Source organism: Anastrepha obliqua, chromosome 5 (assembly GCF_027943255.1).
Source record: "Anastrepha obliqua isolate idAnaObli1 chromosome 5, idAnaObli1_1.0, whole genome shotgun sequence".
Classification (NCBI taxonomy): Eukaryota; Metazoa; Arthropoda; class Insecta; order Diptera; family Tephritidae; genus Anastrepha; species Anastrepha obliqua.
Genome location: NC_072896.1, coordinates 42,577,650 through 42,591,412, shown reverse-complemented (window position 1 = coordinate 42,591,412; position 13,763 = coordinate 42,577,650). Strand labels below are relative to the sequence as shown.

Genomic DNA, 13,763 nt, shown 5'->3' with positions numbered 1-13,763 from the left:
CATATATTAGTCTAGACTAATACGCTATGCCCCTATTTTAATATATGGAATATTCCGGAAACCTAAAAAGTGGGTAAATGATGCTGTAATCTTGCATTACAAATACATATTATATATTTACACACACATATGCATATGTATATAGTATGGTACTTCAAATTCATACAAATTTTGATTCAAAATCCACTCATACAAAGAAAATTGTACTTATGCCCATATGTATGTATGTGGGTACGTACTCGTACATATCCAATGAGTTTCTTAGCGATAGTTGGGCAGATCTCTTAAGGAATTTTTCTCATTAAAAAATTCTAGGAAAACCTTTTAGGTGTTTCAATAGACAAAACAAATTCACATTCAAAACAAAGACAGAATAAATTCAAATATTTAATGAAATAGAAAATCAAGGCCAAGTGACAATACAGAAGTTTAAACATCCCTGCAGTAAATTCTAAGGACAATCTCATTAAAGATACTGGTTGCATACTACGCATTCATTTAGTTATTTAAAACGAAGCAAGTGCATAGAGCAGGTGCAGACAATTACGAGAACAAATTTGGCTTATTTACTTTTGTTGAGGAACAAGTCCGGACTAGTACCGTCCCAAATGGTTCACTTCTTAGAAAGTCCTGAAACACACTGATTTACTGCTGTGTATGTAGGTACATACATACATACAAGCATACATACGTTCAACGTATCAACATTAAAAACAAACGCCGGGGCGGCATTCATTCACTATTTCTTTGTGTGGCAAAGTGCTGTGCTGTAACGCTGTCCATTGTAAAAAGGAAACGAAGCATGTGAAAGTGATGCCATATTAACGGTCGAGATTGTATGTGGCTACCATTCCACGCATATTGTGGACATGAAACATCAAAAGAAATAAACGATTTTTTCTAACAGTGTTTGCCCCTCGGCAAGCAATGGCAAACCTCTGCGGCATCAGGAATAATTCGGCATAATCATACGTAAAAAATGAAATTGTATTGGATACAAGAACAGCAAGTGTCGTTCCACACCAAAGTGCTGATCATGACCATTGTGGATCTGGCAAAACGTTGTTGTTGTTGTTGTTGTAGCAGCATGAACATTCCCCATACATATATGGGGAATACTGCTGAAGTGACAGTCCTTGGCCGGACATAAACCCGGGTCGTTCCGGTAACGTAGAACCGACTGTCGTGGGAACGGCAAAACGTCATCGTGTTCGCTTTATACAGTATAACTCACTTCACAATTCAGACTTGCAATATGGTAATAGCAATTACACTTGGGGTCGTGTTGGTCTGAGTCTGACGACCTCGCCCAAACAATAATCATTTAGAATCGAAACTTGAATGTTGCCGATAGTATCAATCCATACATTACTCTTTTCTTGTTGATATTTTACCTGACTGAGAACGGATCGAGAGTGAAACGTAATCGGCATTATTGTAGGCCCTAAAAGCTATGTTTGCTCGAGTAGGCATTCCAACAACACTTCTTTTTGATAGGCGTGATAAGCGCTTAACCGATTTCGGCCGAGTTTAACAAAGCACGCCAGTCGTTTCTTTCTCGTGCTAACCGGCGCTAGTTGGACACACCAAGTAAAGCCAAGTCCTTCTTCTGCTACCACCAGCTGGTACCGTATGGAATACTTTCAGAGCCGGAGCGTTTGTATCCATTCGGACGACATGATCCAGCCGATAAAGCCGCTAGACCTTTATTCGCTGTGCTAAACCTGTGAGTTTAAAATTAAAATCTCCCAAAAATATGGCCCTTCGACAACAACTTACCAAAACAAAAGTAATATATTCATCTCAAGTATATATGTATGTATGTACTTGTATATAAAGTATTTTTTACTTTATGATTAAAAACTAAATTCAAAATATATTAATATACATAATATAAAATTTATCTTTGTGATTAGTACCTGGCCGACTTACGATTCCTACCTACTTTTCTCTTGTTAAACTGTTGCACATATTTCTTCATTCATGTTTCTCAAGAAGCTAGTTTTTTCAGCTTATTTGTTGTAACGTTGGAGTAGTTGTTGTTATCACTCAATATAGACAAATTTCATATCACTACTTCTAGATGTTGTTTGCCTAAGCGAGCGGCAGCTATCGTAGTTACACATCTACGATACATACATAGATACATACATACACACATACATACATACATATGTACCTATGTATTATATATGTAATAAAATACGGTGTGTGTACACACAGGTTGTTGGAAGCATGAGAAAAGGACATTATACATACACAAAATATATATGTATATATTTTTTCATGTTTGACTTAATGAACCTAAGAACGAAATGCCCTCTCAATAGAGCGTAAACAGCCCAGAGGCACTGGAACACAAAAAACACCATCTCTTGCCACGGTGTACAGAATACAGAATGTGGTGCCTTTCGAAAACCACTAGTTTTGCAATTTTGATTTTAACCGATGACGTCAGTGCCACGAATAAACGATCAAAAAGAATGGCTTAATAAATATTATGATTTTTAAATAAACGAAATAACAAAAATGAAGTGCCGTGTGTTAAATTCTAAAAAACAACAACTATAACAATACTTCTAAATGCAGTTTTTTGCTTTTACTGCTGATGAAGCCGTGTAAAAAAAGAGGTTGTCTGTAAAGTCGGTTTACTGACGATAGTTTAACGTGACAACGTCATAAGAAAATATTGATGGAATGGTAGCAATTTTCAAAACAAAATTTTAATTTTATTTGTTTGATAGATATTTTGTATGGATATAGAGGAGGAGGTAAATGGAATTGCAATGGAATAGGTCAAGTTACCTTTACACAAACGTGAAAAATGACGAAACATTTATCAAATTCATGAAAGATATCTTCAATTTCGATTGTGCATCAGACGTTAATAAGTCAACAACACTAAGAGGCATCATCATCGATTTGCCTTTTTCAAGACACTTTACACTCGAAACACTCCCTTTCATTTCCTACTTTTTCTATCATCGTCCTATTCTCAACAGAGAAATGGTTCATTACCATGCACACAGGAAGAAGGCATATGCAAATACAAGTATGTGAATTTATATACCTACATATGCGCATATACATACATATATAAGCTCACTTAAGTAGGAGAGAGCAAGATGTCGAACGTTGCCGTTCGTTTGCTTTGTTCGTTCCGCGCTTTCGCTTGCAGTTCATTCAAGGTAACGGCAATGAGCAAGGTAACGACAAATGAGCAAGGTAACACTAATGAGCAAGGTAACGACACATTTTTTCGTGTGTGCAGCCGGCTAAATCGAATTATAAGACGTTATCACGTCAAAATGTTTCTTATGTTTGGCAGTTTTCACTTGCTCTCGCTTACTTTTCCTCTTATTTTTGTTTATTCGCAATACGGGCGTCATGGTAAATTTGACAGTCGCAATCCTTTATTTTATTATTCTTGATTTCCAGCAAGCAAAAAAAATCGTCAAAGTTATTTGTTGTTGGCAATGGGTAATGGCTTGGGAAAAAAGGAAAGCTTCAGAAGGAAAAGTCGAAAAATCGAGAAATTTGAATTTGCATTAATTTAAATCCGTCTACAGGTAAAATGCGCTACACAATCGATTCATGAATACCTAATTGTTGAGAATGTCAAGATATCGATGTTGGAGGTTGTTCAGCAACACTTTGCGCTACAACAGCAATATTCTCAATAGAGCGTCCAGTTTTTGGCCTCAGTTTCTTCAAATTCTGTCTCTAACGTTTGAATTGTCGACTCATTTGGACGATTGTTCCAGCAAAAAAACACGAATTTTGCGATATGTTGCGGCCGCCGTAGCCGTATGGGTTGGTGCGTGACTACCATTCGGAATTCACAGAGAGAACGCAGGTTGGAATCTCGGTAAAACACCAAAATTAAGAAAAAGTTTTTTTCTAATAGCGGTCGCCCCTCGGCAGGCAATGTCAAACCTCCGAGTGTATTTCTGCCATGAAAAAGCTCCTCATAAAAAATATCTGCCGCTCGGAGTCGGCTTGAAACTATAGGTCCCTCCATTTATGGAACAACATCAAGACGCACGCCACAAATAGGAGGAGGAGCTCGGCCAAACAACCAAAAAGGGTATACGCGCCAATTATATATATATATATATACATATATATATGTTCCTAAAGATCGACTATTTTCATAACGAGCTTTAATAATTTCAACACATTCTAACGTGTAAAATTGTACATCTGTCTACTTGACAAATGTCAAAGACGACATAAAAAAGGTACCGGCTTTGAATTATTCATTACTAACATCTAAGCGTCACTTTTAAAAGACTAAATACTTGTTATCATTAGTTATTTTTTAACCACAACCACGACATATCACAGTTGCGCAAGAGTCCTCACGAGTTGCAGTTCGTTGGTTTTGCAGAAAACATAATAGTGACCTTCACACAGAGCTCGTTGCTTCGTTACTTGAATTTTACGTATATTTTTATTTTTAGATCTAACACCAGTATCTAACAAAAAGAAAAACAGCTACTTGGTAATTGGCATTTGATCTCCAGGCGCGAAGTTTAAGTATAAAATATTAAACAGTGAAGAAAAAAAAGTAAATAATTTTTGTAGTCAACATTTTACGTGATTCAATAGAAAAGATGTATTGTTAGATGAATTTTATTTATTTATTTATTCGTCTACAGGGGTTCTTACAGAATACTACATTAATTAAACATTTTAAATAAATTCAACTTAAAGTTATATACACTTAATTAAAATTTATAACAACGCACTAAGTGTTGTAAGGTCAGATGCATCTAGATATCGGTTCATTATATGCATTATTAGATTTATGTAAAGCAATTGAGATATACAAATTAATTTACCTTCAGTCAAATTAACTTGTATGCAGTGCTTTTTATATGCCACAGGTTTTCGATGTACGAGGGGTGCCTTTTATATGTCGGGATTAGAGAACAAAAACAAATTTTAATCATCGAAAATCACTTTATTGTGTTTCAAAATATTCTCCATGAAGACATATACACTTTTGCATGCGTTTGAACCAATTGTCGCAGCACTTTTGCCACTCTGAATGAGGTACCTCCAAAACATGCATTCTGAATGCCGCAACCGCTTCTTCAGGTGTCGAAAAACGATGACCTCTCAGTTTGTTTTTTACGTACGGGAATAAAAAGAAGTCATTCGGTGCCAAGTCAGGACCATACGGCGGATGACCCATTAATTCGATGTTTTGGGTGCTCAAAAATGCAGTTGTTTGAGCCGATATGTGAGAGCTCGCATTGTCCTGGTGAAGAATGATCCGTCTTTGGCGATTGGTTTTCCTAATTTCTTGGAAGACAACTGGCAAACAAATGGTTGTGTACCACTCAGAATTTACTGTTCTGCGTTGTTGTAGTGGTACGGTTGCGACATGTCCAGTTTTTCCGAAAAAACAGGCGACCCTTTGCTTGGAAGTGCTTCGTGCGCGAACAACTTTTGTTGGATTTGGCTCATCTTGAAACACCCATACAGTCGACTGCTGTTTACTTTCGGGCTCATACGCGTAAATCCATGATTCATCACCTGTCACGATGTCATAGACGTGTTTCGAAGCCCCGCGATCGTATTTTTTGAGCATTTTCTTCGACCAATTGACACGAGCGTTATTTTGAGCGATTGACAAATTGTGTGGGATTTAGCGCGAACAAATTTTTTTGACAGTCAAATGTTTATGCAATATTGAATGTATGCTGGTCCCACTAATACCTAAGATTGTCTCAATCTCAAGATAGGTCACATGACGATCTTGCGATATCAGTTCGCGCACAGCATCAATGGTTTTCGGAACAACAACTGATTTTGGACGACCTTCACGAAATTCGTCTTGGAGTGAACTACGACCACGATTGAATTCACCATACCATCGATAAACACTGGTCCTTGATGGAGCTTCATCGCCAAAAAATGAATTAAGTTCATCCATGTAATGTAGCTGAGTTAATCCACGTCGAAAGTTGTAAAATAATCGCACGAAAATGTTCACGATTTAATTCCATTTTTGGACCGAGATGAATCTTTTAAGTTACTGTAAACAACACAAATAGCGCTGGTATTTCAAAACGTTTTGAGTACGTAAAAGCCAAAAATTGTCAGACTTTGCGATACAGCTGTCAGTTGCCAGATTCCAACACCAGGGTTGCCAAATCCCGACATATAAAAGGCACCCTCGTACTATTTTTGTGTATTCAAGATTCTAAAGATAAAAACTAATATAACCTTTAAAAGAAAAGTCGACTATTTGTAAAAACACGGGAAATAATTTTTTTCACGAGCGATACCTATGCAAGTTTTTTAAATTAATAATAATAGATATTCAATTGCTGTGGTGTACTAAAATTTATTAGTGTTTTGGGTCATTATTTTGAATAAAAATCCACCAAAGTGGCATATTCTCCTCAGCGAATGGTAGCATCAATTCTTGTGTAAATAAATTTATCCATTTTATTGGTGATGAGGGAATGGGTCCTTTATGTTGCCGCCACGGTTTTTAACTGTGTTTTTTGTTCTTCTTGTCCTTTAGGACATCTGACATTTTGCCCAGCATCTTTTCCAAACAAATAAATTTTTGTTTCATAGCTCCAAAGTATTATACCATTTTTTCATGCCCTTTGGTCCACACCATGCCTTGTGTTATTGAGCAAAAGTTGTCATCTTTAAATTTGCTCGTTTCTACAGAGGAACTTTACGAGCTATTCTGTCTGGTAGATTCATGTTGTACGATCGACACCCTACAGTTCCCTCGCTGATGGTACAGTTTGGATTTCAGCTGGAAAGACCTTTGATGACTTAAAAGGATACCTTTTGGCAAAGAGTCACAATTAAATTATCTATAGTGCAAGTCGTTTTCTTTTTGCCACCTCATCGTTCTGTGGATTTTTTGAGCTTAAGAGTATTTACAACAAAATTTTTGGACCGTCCAAGTGACTTAGTGATTAATTTGTACGATTTCTTTTTGTTTTCTAAGATTGGCAACAAGCCTCCGTCGATCTGCGCACGACCCATCTAGAAAAGAAATTCATATTAATTATTACTGATTAAATGAACTATCAATCACCATAATTTGTTACTTACGTCAGGTTAAAATGTTCTTCACTTAATTCCTTATAATGCAACTTATCCGCCAAGTACCTATTTTAGTGGCTACGCAAAATTACACTTTATGAAAATAACCGAATCTGTGCAACCAATAACGCAACATAATATAACGGGACTTCACAACAAAGCAGTGATTACATTTGTAAAAAACGCGAAATTTAAATAATAGTATTAAATTCTTCCTAGCGACACAAGGAAATCGATAGATAAAAGCAGCGTACCTATTTTAATGATCATATATGTATGTATGTGGGTGACAGCTCGAAAAGTATGAGATAAGAGAACAGACCATTTGATAATTAACTTGACTCTGGCCGCACATTTCAGCATTTATTAAGAATCAATTTGCAAATAAAAATATATTTATTGTCAAAGTGCATACGCATATGTATGTAGGTATGTATACATATGTAGATCAAATATAAATGTATAGAATTTTTTTACGTAAGTGTATTTAGCCATTTGCACAGTTGGTCCAGAAATGTATTCGTAATATGTAGATATATACATATATATGTACAAAATATGGGAGAAATTTTAATATCGACGAAATTGTGAGCATGCAATTTTTGCGTAACATTTAATCGGATACCTATTTACGTACATACACACACATGTGGTACAAATGTGTGTTATGAGTGCATAAATACATTTGTATGTATGTAAGTAATATACATGTGTATATAAATATTAACACACACTCATAGTGGATAGATTTATTATTCGAATGCTACACGATTTCCATTTGCGCCAGTTTTGGCACAAATCTCCCAATGAGACAAGCGAAAGTCGGCGATGGCGCGCGAACTCACAATCGCGACACCGCAATGAAATGTCAAAAATCAGAAACTGCATCCACGCGGCGAGTTAGTTTAATCGTACAAACACGAGCGCCAAACAGCAGGAACGCTGGCGCGAAAACATCAACTTTGCCGCCGAAAAATGGGGGTCGTCGAAATGCCACCAAAACTTGGAACTCAACCTTCAATTTACATTTGATAGAAAAAGCAAATGAATGCAAAAGGTTTGATAAAAAAGAAAAAAAAAAAAACAAAATACACATAGTATGTGATTTGCTACATGTACCTGCATGCATACATATGTACGTATCCAACTAAAGGAGTATAGAAAAACTTCCCCAACAAATTCATTCATTTTTATTTACTCGCATGTTAAATTCTCCACATCCATTTTTTTACTAAACATATATATCTACATACATACATATGTGTGCATCATATAAAAGAAAACACAAACAAAGCCCCAGCAGAAAGCCTGCACAACAAATCCGAGGACACCTTCATTCGCCTTAAATCAATGCCCTTTAGGAAAACTGCACCAAAATTGTAACCGGTCATAATAATTGCGCCAAAACAGATGATCGGGGCGCCAAATCAATTGCAACTACACAAATACCATGACAGCAACAATATTGTCAATTCATTTCGCGCATTCCCTAGAAGACGACGACCGCGCCAAGAGCGCATACAATAGAGAGAGGAAATTTCAGGCGAAATAACAGAAGCGAGAAGCTACGGCAAACCCACACGTTTGGAATTCTCCCGCTACATTTTACCCGACGTCAAAACCAATTGATTAACTGCCCTTGTTCGCCGTGATTCTCATCTCAGATCTGCAGTCTGTTGAATCAGCTGTTCGCCGTTTTCTATTCGATATGAGAGCGACAGTAACAGTGATGCCAATATTAGCCACTTCGTGCCAACCTTTTGATTATAAGAAATAAGTATCTCTAGTCTTTAAAATCTAATATATACGAAAGCATTTATGCTATAGAAGGCATAAACAGAGAACGTGTAAATTAATTCTATTAAATCCAATTGCGGTTTTTTTTCGTGTTTTACCGTCGATAACTGCCTTTTCGGGGTGTAGTGCATGAATTGAAACTTCTCTGCTTTAGACGATTTATGTTAGTTACAAGATATAACCACACCATTCTATTGTAGTATATCATTCCCATGGCAGCCGGTTCTACGTTACCGGAATGACCAAGGGCTATCGCCCCACTAAACCAACTCTGTCTAGTATACCGTATCCCAATGTAGTATTTACATAATTCACTATGTTTACTGAAAAATATCAAATTTAAATACATCGACGAGAAAATGATTTAAAAGGGGTATGAAATTTCGTCTTCGAGTTCAGTACCGCGAATTAAATCATTGAAATGGGTTTCGACGAGATTTTGAACCATTGTTTCAAGAGCAGATATTAATGTTAAAACCGGCAAAGCTAGATTGGCGTAGTTTAATTCTTATGTAGTTTATGAGTTTTTAGCTCATACTGTAAACAATTGATCAACTACCAAGAATTAAAAAAAAGCCGAACAATTTAATAGCACAAAAATAATTTTAAGCAAATCACAATTTCCACATAATTTTTCTTTTAAGCCAATTAATCCCGCGACATGCATGGGTAGGTGAAAAATAATTCCCTTAATGCACACCAAATGAAGAGGCAACACTGTTTATAATCTAAACAAATGCAGCAAACATACACAGCGACGCCACCACGTCGACTCGAAAATCGCGTTTTAAAAGCCAACTTTCACACGATATTTCACAAACTTTATGAATGAAAACTTATGCATATGTGGTACCAATTAAGAGGATAAATCTACAGGAGTCAAATTTTTCGAGTCTAGAAAAAATTTGGAGTAAAGTTCACAAGTTATCAACATTTCAATTGGACAATTTTGGCGCGCGCGGGCTTTTTGACGGGCGACATAAGAGCGAAATGGATAAGACTCATATAAAATGTAGTGGCTCGCAGCGAAGTTGTTGCTGAAATACCAATGCGCGCGAGAGAGAACTAGCACTTAGGAGTAGTCAACAACGATGGCCACATAAGTCACTTTTTTATAGAAAATTGCTACAAATCAAGAATAATAACGACGAGAATTGCAGAAAATCGTAAGCGAAGCCGAAGTAAGGCGAACAAAAAGAAAAATTAGATAGCCAAAAATTTGTCAATTGGCTTAAAAAGTCCACTACACGCCATATTGGAAACACTTCACAGAAATTAGGAAAATGCATAATCTCGATCAAACAGGAAAACTTTAGGTTTCCCTTAGAATTGTACATATCGCCATGCAAATGGATGCGTTTAACTTGGCACGATTTCAATATGACCCAAATGTACTCTACACCAATGTAACAGGTGAAACTTCTACAAACCCCTGTATGATATTTTCCTCACCCAACTAGCATGGTACTTACCCATATATATATCCTCCCGTGCCAAATATGGATGCGTATATTTAATGTATAAGACTAGTTCAGCTCCGCGAAATATATTACTTTGCCATGGGGGAATTTACACTTCAACGCTTCATCAAATAAATTTTAGGCAACCATTGCATCTCACTGTTTATCCGTACAATAATGACTTCAGCTAATCCAAAACTGCCACTCGCAAAATCACAGGTTGTTAAAACTAATACCTAGACTCACATAACCAAATCCATTCAGCCACGCGTTTACTTTTACTCGAACACAATTAACACAACAATAAAATGGTATCGGCAACCTTTTTGTCAACGCAATAGCAATGGTAAAGGAACCATATATGAATAAGTTCCTTAAAAAATTTGATTTTTGCTTATATTTCTTAGCGAAATTTGTTAACTTTTCAGGAGCAGAATAGCACCGATATCGCAAAGCAGAACCGAGTGGCAAATTATAAGCGGCTTTAGCTGCAAACAGTAAAGAAATTCGTTCTCTCCTTACCATGACCAGAGATTCGCCGCGTATTTGCCACAGAGACGCGCGCTATTTGACAGCTGTCAGCTGATCATATCGTTGTATTCAAAGAATATAAATAAGAAAGTACCTGGGAGCATGTCTTCGCTGAACATATCGTCGAAAATGAGATAAAGTTAATGGCTACACAAAAGTTGATGGAAATATTGTTGCTCGATTCCGCGTAACCGATATTCAAAATTATTAGCGAGCTTACTATACAGCATTCGATTTTTAATTAAATTCTATACAAAATTAGCATACATACACATACATATATTTTTTTTTAATTTTTCCTAATGTCTGTTCCATTTAATTAAATACGTAAATAAATAAATAATCAAACAAATAAATTTCGGTGTTATATTTTCAATTACATGTTTTTTCTTCCAGCTGTCAACGATTTTGTATTTTATTATTTTATTATTATTTTGTAAATTTTAATATAGATAAACTAATCATTCATTTTTGTTTTTGAATAACTTTTTACTTAATAAAATTAAAATTATTTTGACCTTTTCGTGCTCCATTACTTGTATATTTGTATACTGCAGCTGGCAGTAGGAGCGGTCTAGTTTCCAACTTCATTCACTTCATTCTGTTAATTTCCGATCCGCGCCGTTATTTTTATTAACCTTTGTGCATTGCACAGATCCATAAGTAAAAACCCTGTCAGCTGGTTGTCAACCATAGCTGAGATCACCTCATTCCCAAACGCTCTTTTATGTAACATGGTTGAAAAATGATTAAATTTCACAGCAAATCATATACAAAAGTCGAAAACATTTCGTAAAAATTCAGATATTTCTCGATAAAAAGCATTATTATTGCTAAGAAATATATTAAAAATATTTGTTATTGTAATTTTTCCAAGTCAAAGATATTACATTCTATTTATGTATTTCTGATCTGCGCTTTCCTCTGCAATTCCCCTTTAACAACAGTCAGGGGGATTCCGATGAGCGGGTGGGAAACCTCTGAGACAAATGCAATCGACCCCTTCCTAGTAAGCTCATCAACAATTTTATTTCATTTTATGTTCCTATGACCTGGAACCCAGATCAGAGAAATGTTACCTGCACAGCCAAGATATTTGATCTCCTCCTTACAGTAGTCGACCAGTTTGGATCAGCACCATGGCGTCGTCAGATTCTTGATCGCAGCATGACTATCGAAAAATGTTAATATCTCCATCGCTCCCGCGTCCCCTAAGCATGCTGCATGCCTGCAGTGTCGCAAAGACTACTGCCTGAAAAACATCAGCAGTACTCGGCAGTTTTAAGGAAATAGGTAAATTGGCTGATTTAGAGAAAACCTCTGCTCCTATTGCCGATCCCATCTTGGAGCCTTCAGTGAAGACAAAGGTACCCTCAAGGTAAAAGTCGATGACACACAAATTCCGAAGGTAAACAACCCCAAAATTTTAAGTGTAACCTTCGACAGTATGCTCCCCTTCCCAGCGCACACAACCGCTATTGCCACTAAAGTCCAAAATCGCAACAAGGACCTCAAAGCGCTTGTCGGCAGCACTTGGAGCAAAGACAAAGAACTGTTTCTATCGACATTTAAAGCAATTGGCCGGTTCTAAACTATGCTGGGCCTGTCTGGTCGCCTGGAACTAGTGACACGCAGTGAATAAAGCTACAGACATGCCAAAATACTGCCATTCGGACAGCGACCTCCGATGCCTCTTGATGTATTGAACACCTTCACAATGAGGCACAAATGCTCCAATAGAGCACAACAAACTGCTCAGCAAGCAGTTCCTGGTAAGGTGCTACCGCAGGTTTCACCTTTGCACACACCTGCTTGAGCCAGATCCGCCTCCTAAGCACGTCAGGAGACACCTTTTAAACTGCGCCGACGAGATCCAGGACAAAACTGACAGAGAGAGACCGTCACCACCTTCTTAAGCTCCCGTCCTGTGAATGCCGTAATCGGAGTCCAACCACCACCTACTGCAGATGAAGAGCTCCAGCTTCCTCGTGAGACACGCGTAACACTGGCACAATTACGTTCTGGATACTGTAGCAGGTTAAACTCCTACTTATCCAGAATTGACCCCGACATACCAAACATATGTCCAGCATGTGAAGGTACCCCGCACGACACTAACCACCTTTTCACATGCCCTTTAAAACCTACTCATCTAACACCCATCTCCCTCTGGACCCAACCCGTCGAAACAGCATGTTTCCTGGGCCTACCTTTAGATGAGCCAGACGAAGACGACCGGTGATATACCCTACACTTACGGGGCTTCTATTACTGTTAAAACAACAACAACAACAACAAAGGTACCAACCTCGGTATAGATTCTCCTCTCGTTCCAATCCTGCCTACTAGACTCCTTAGCTTAGCGAAACGATCCCTTTGAGGACTGCGTAATTTTTAAACGTTTTTGGGAAAGGAATTTAAAAAAAGCCACGTATAAAGGCAAGGGTGAAGGCTTTGATGATGGAATCGTTGAGAAAAGCTATTGGTGAGTCAAAATTAAAAACATTATTAAAAGAACACCAAGATAAAAAGCTTGGGAAATACATGCATAACTTGGGAGCCAAAAAATGTAAATACGAGATACCCAGAAAAGAAAATCAAAATGACAACCTCAGCAGAAATCAGATATCATTTGAAAAATCTGAACAGTAAAAAAGCACCGGGCTGCGATCTAATAAATGGAAAAATCTTAAAAGAACTACCTGACGCAATTACATACAGACGACAAATATTCAAGAGCATATTAAGGACACAATGCTTCCCACGCCTCTGGAAAGTTGCACAAATAGCGGTAATCTCCAAACTAGATAAAAATTCATCAGAAACGACATCATAACAAAAATATTCTTTGTCAGATTAGACAAAATACTGACAGAAAAAATATAATACCAA

The 13,763-nt window shown here is 37.1% G+C and overlaps 1 protein-coding gene across 2 annotated transcripts in view; it reads right to left on the bottom strand.

Moving 5' to 3' along the window:
* The window catches only part of LOC129249489 (G1/S-specific cyclin-E), a 34,123-nt gene extending 22,995 nt beyond the window's left edge, over positions 1-11,128 (bottom strand). Inside the window, exon 1 of one of the 2 annotated variants that reach the window (XM_054889339.1) lies at positions 10,966-11,128. The gene's annotated coding sequence lies outside the window, so the exon portion shown is untranslated. Of the gene's footprint in view, positions 1-10,352; positions 10,873-10,965 lie in introns of those variants that run through there. The other variant, XM_054889338.1, reaches the window with a different exon arrangement.
* Positions 11,129-13,763: the final 2,635 nt, after the last annotated feature.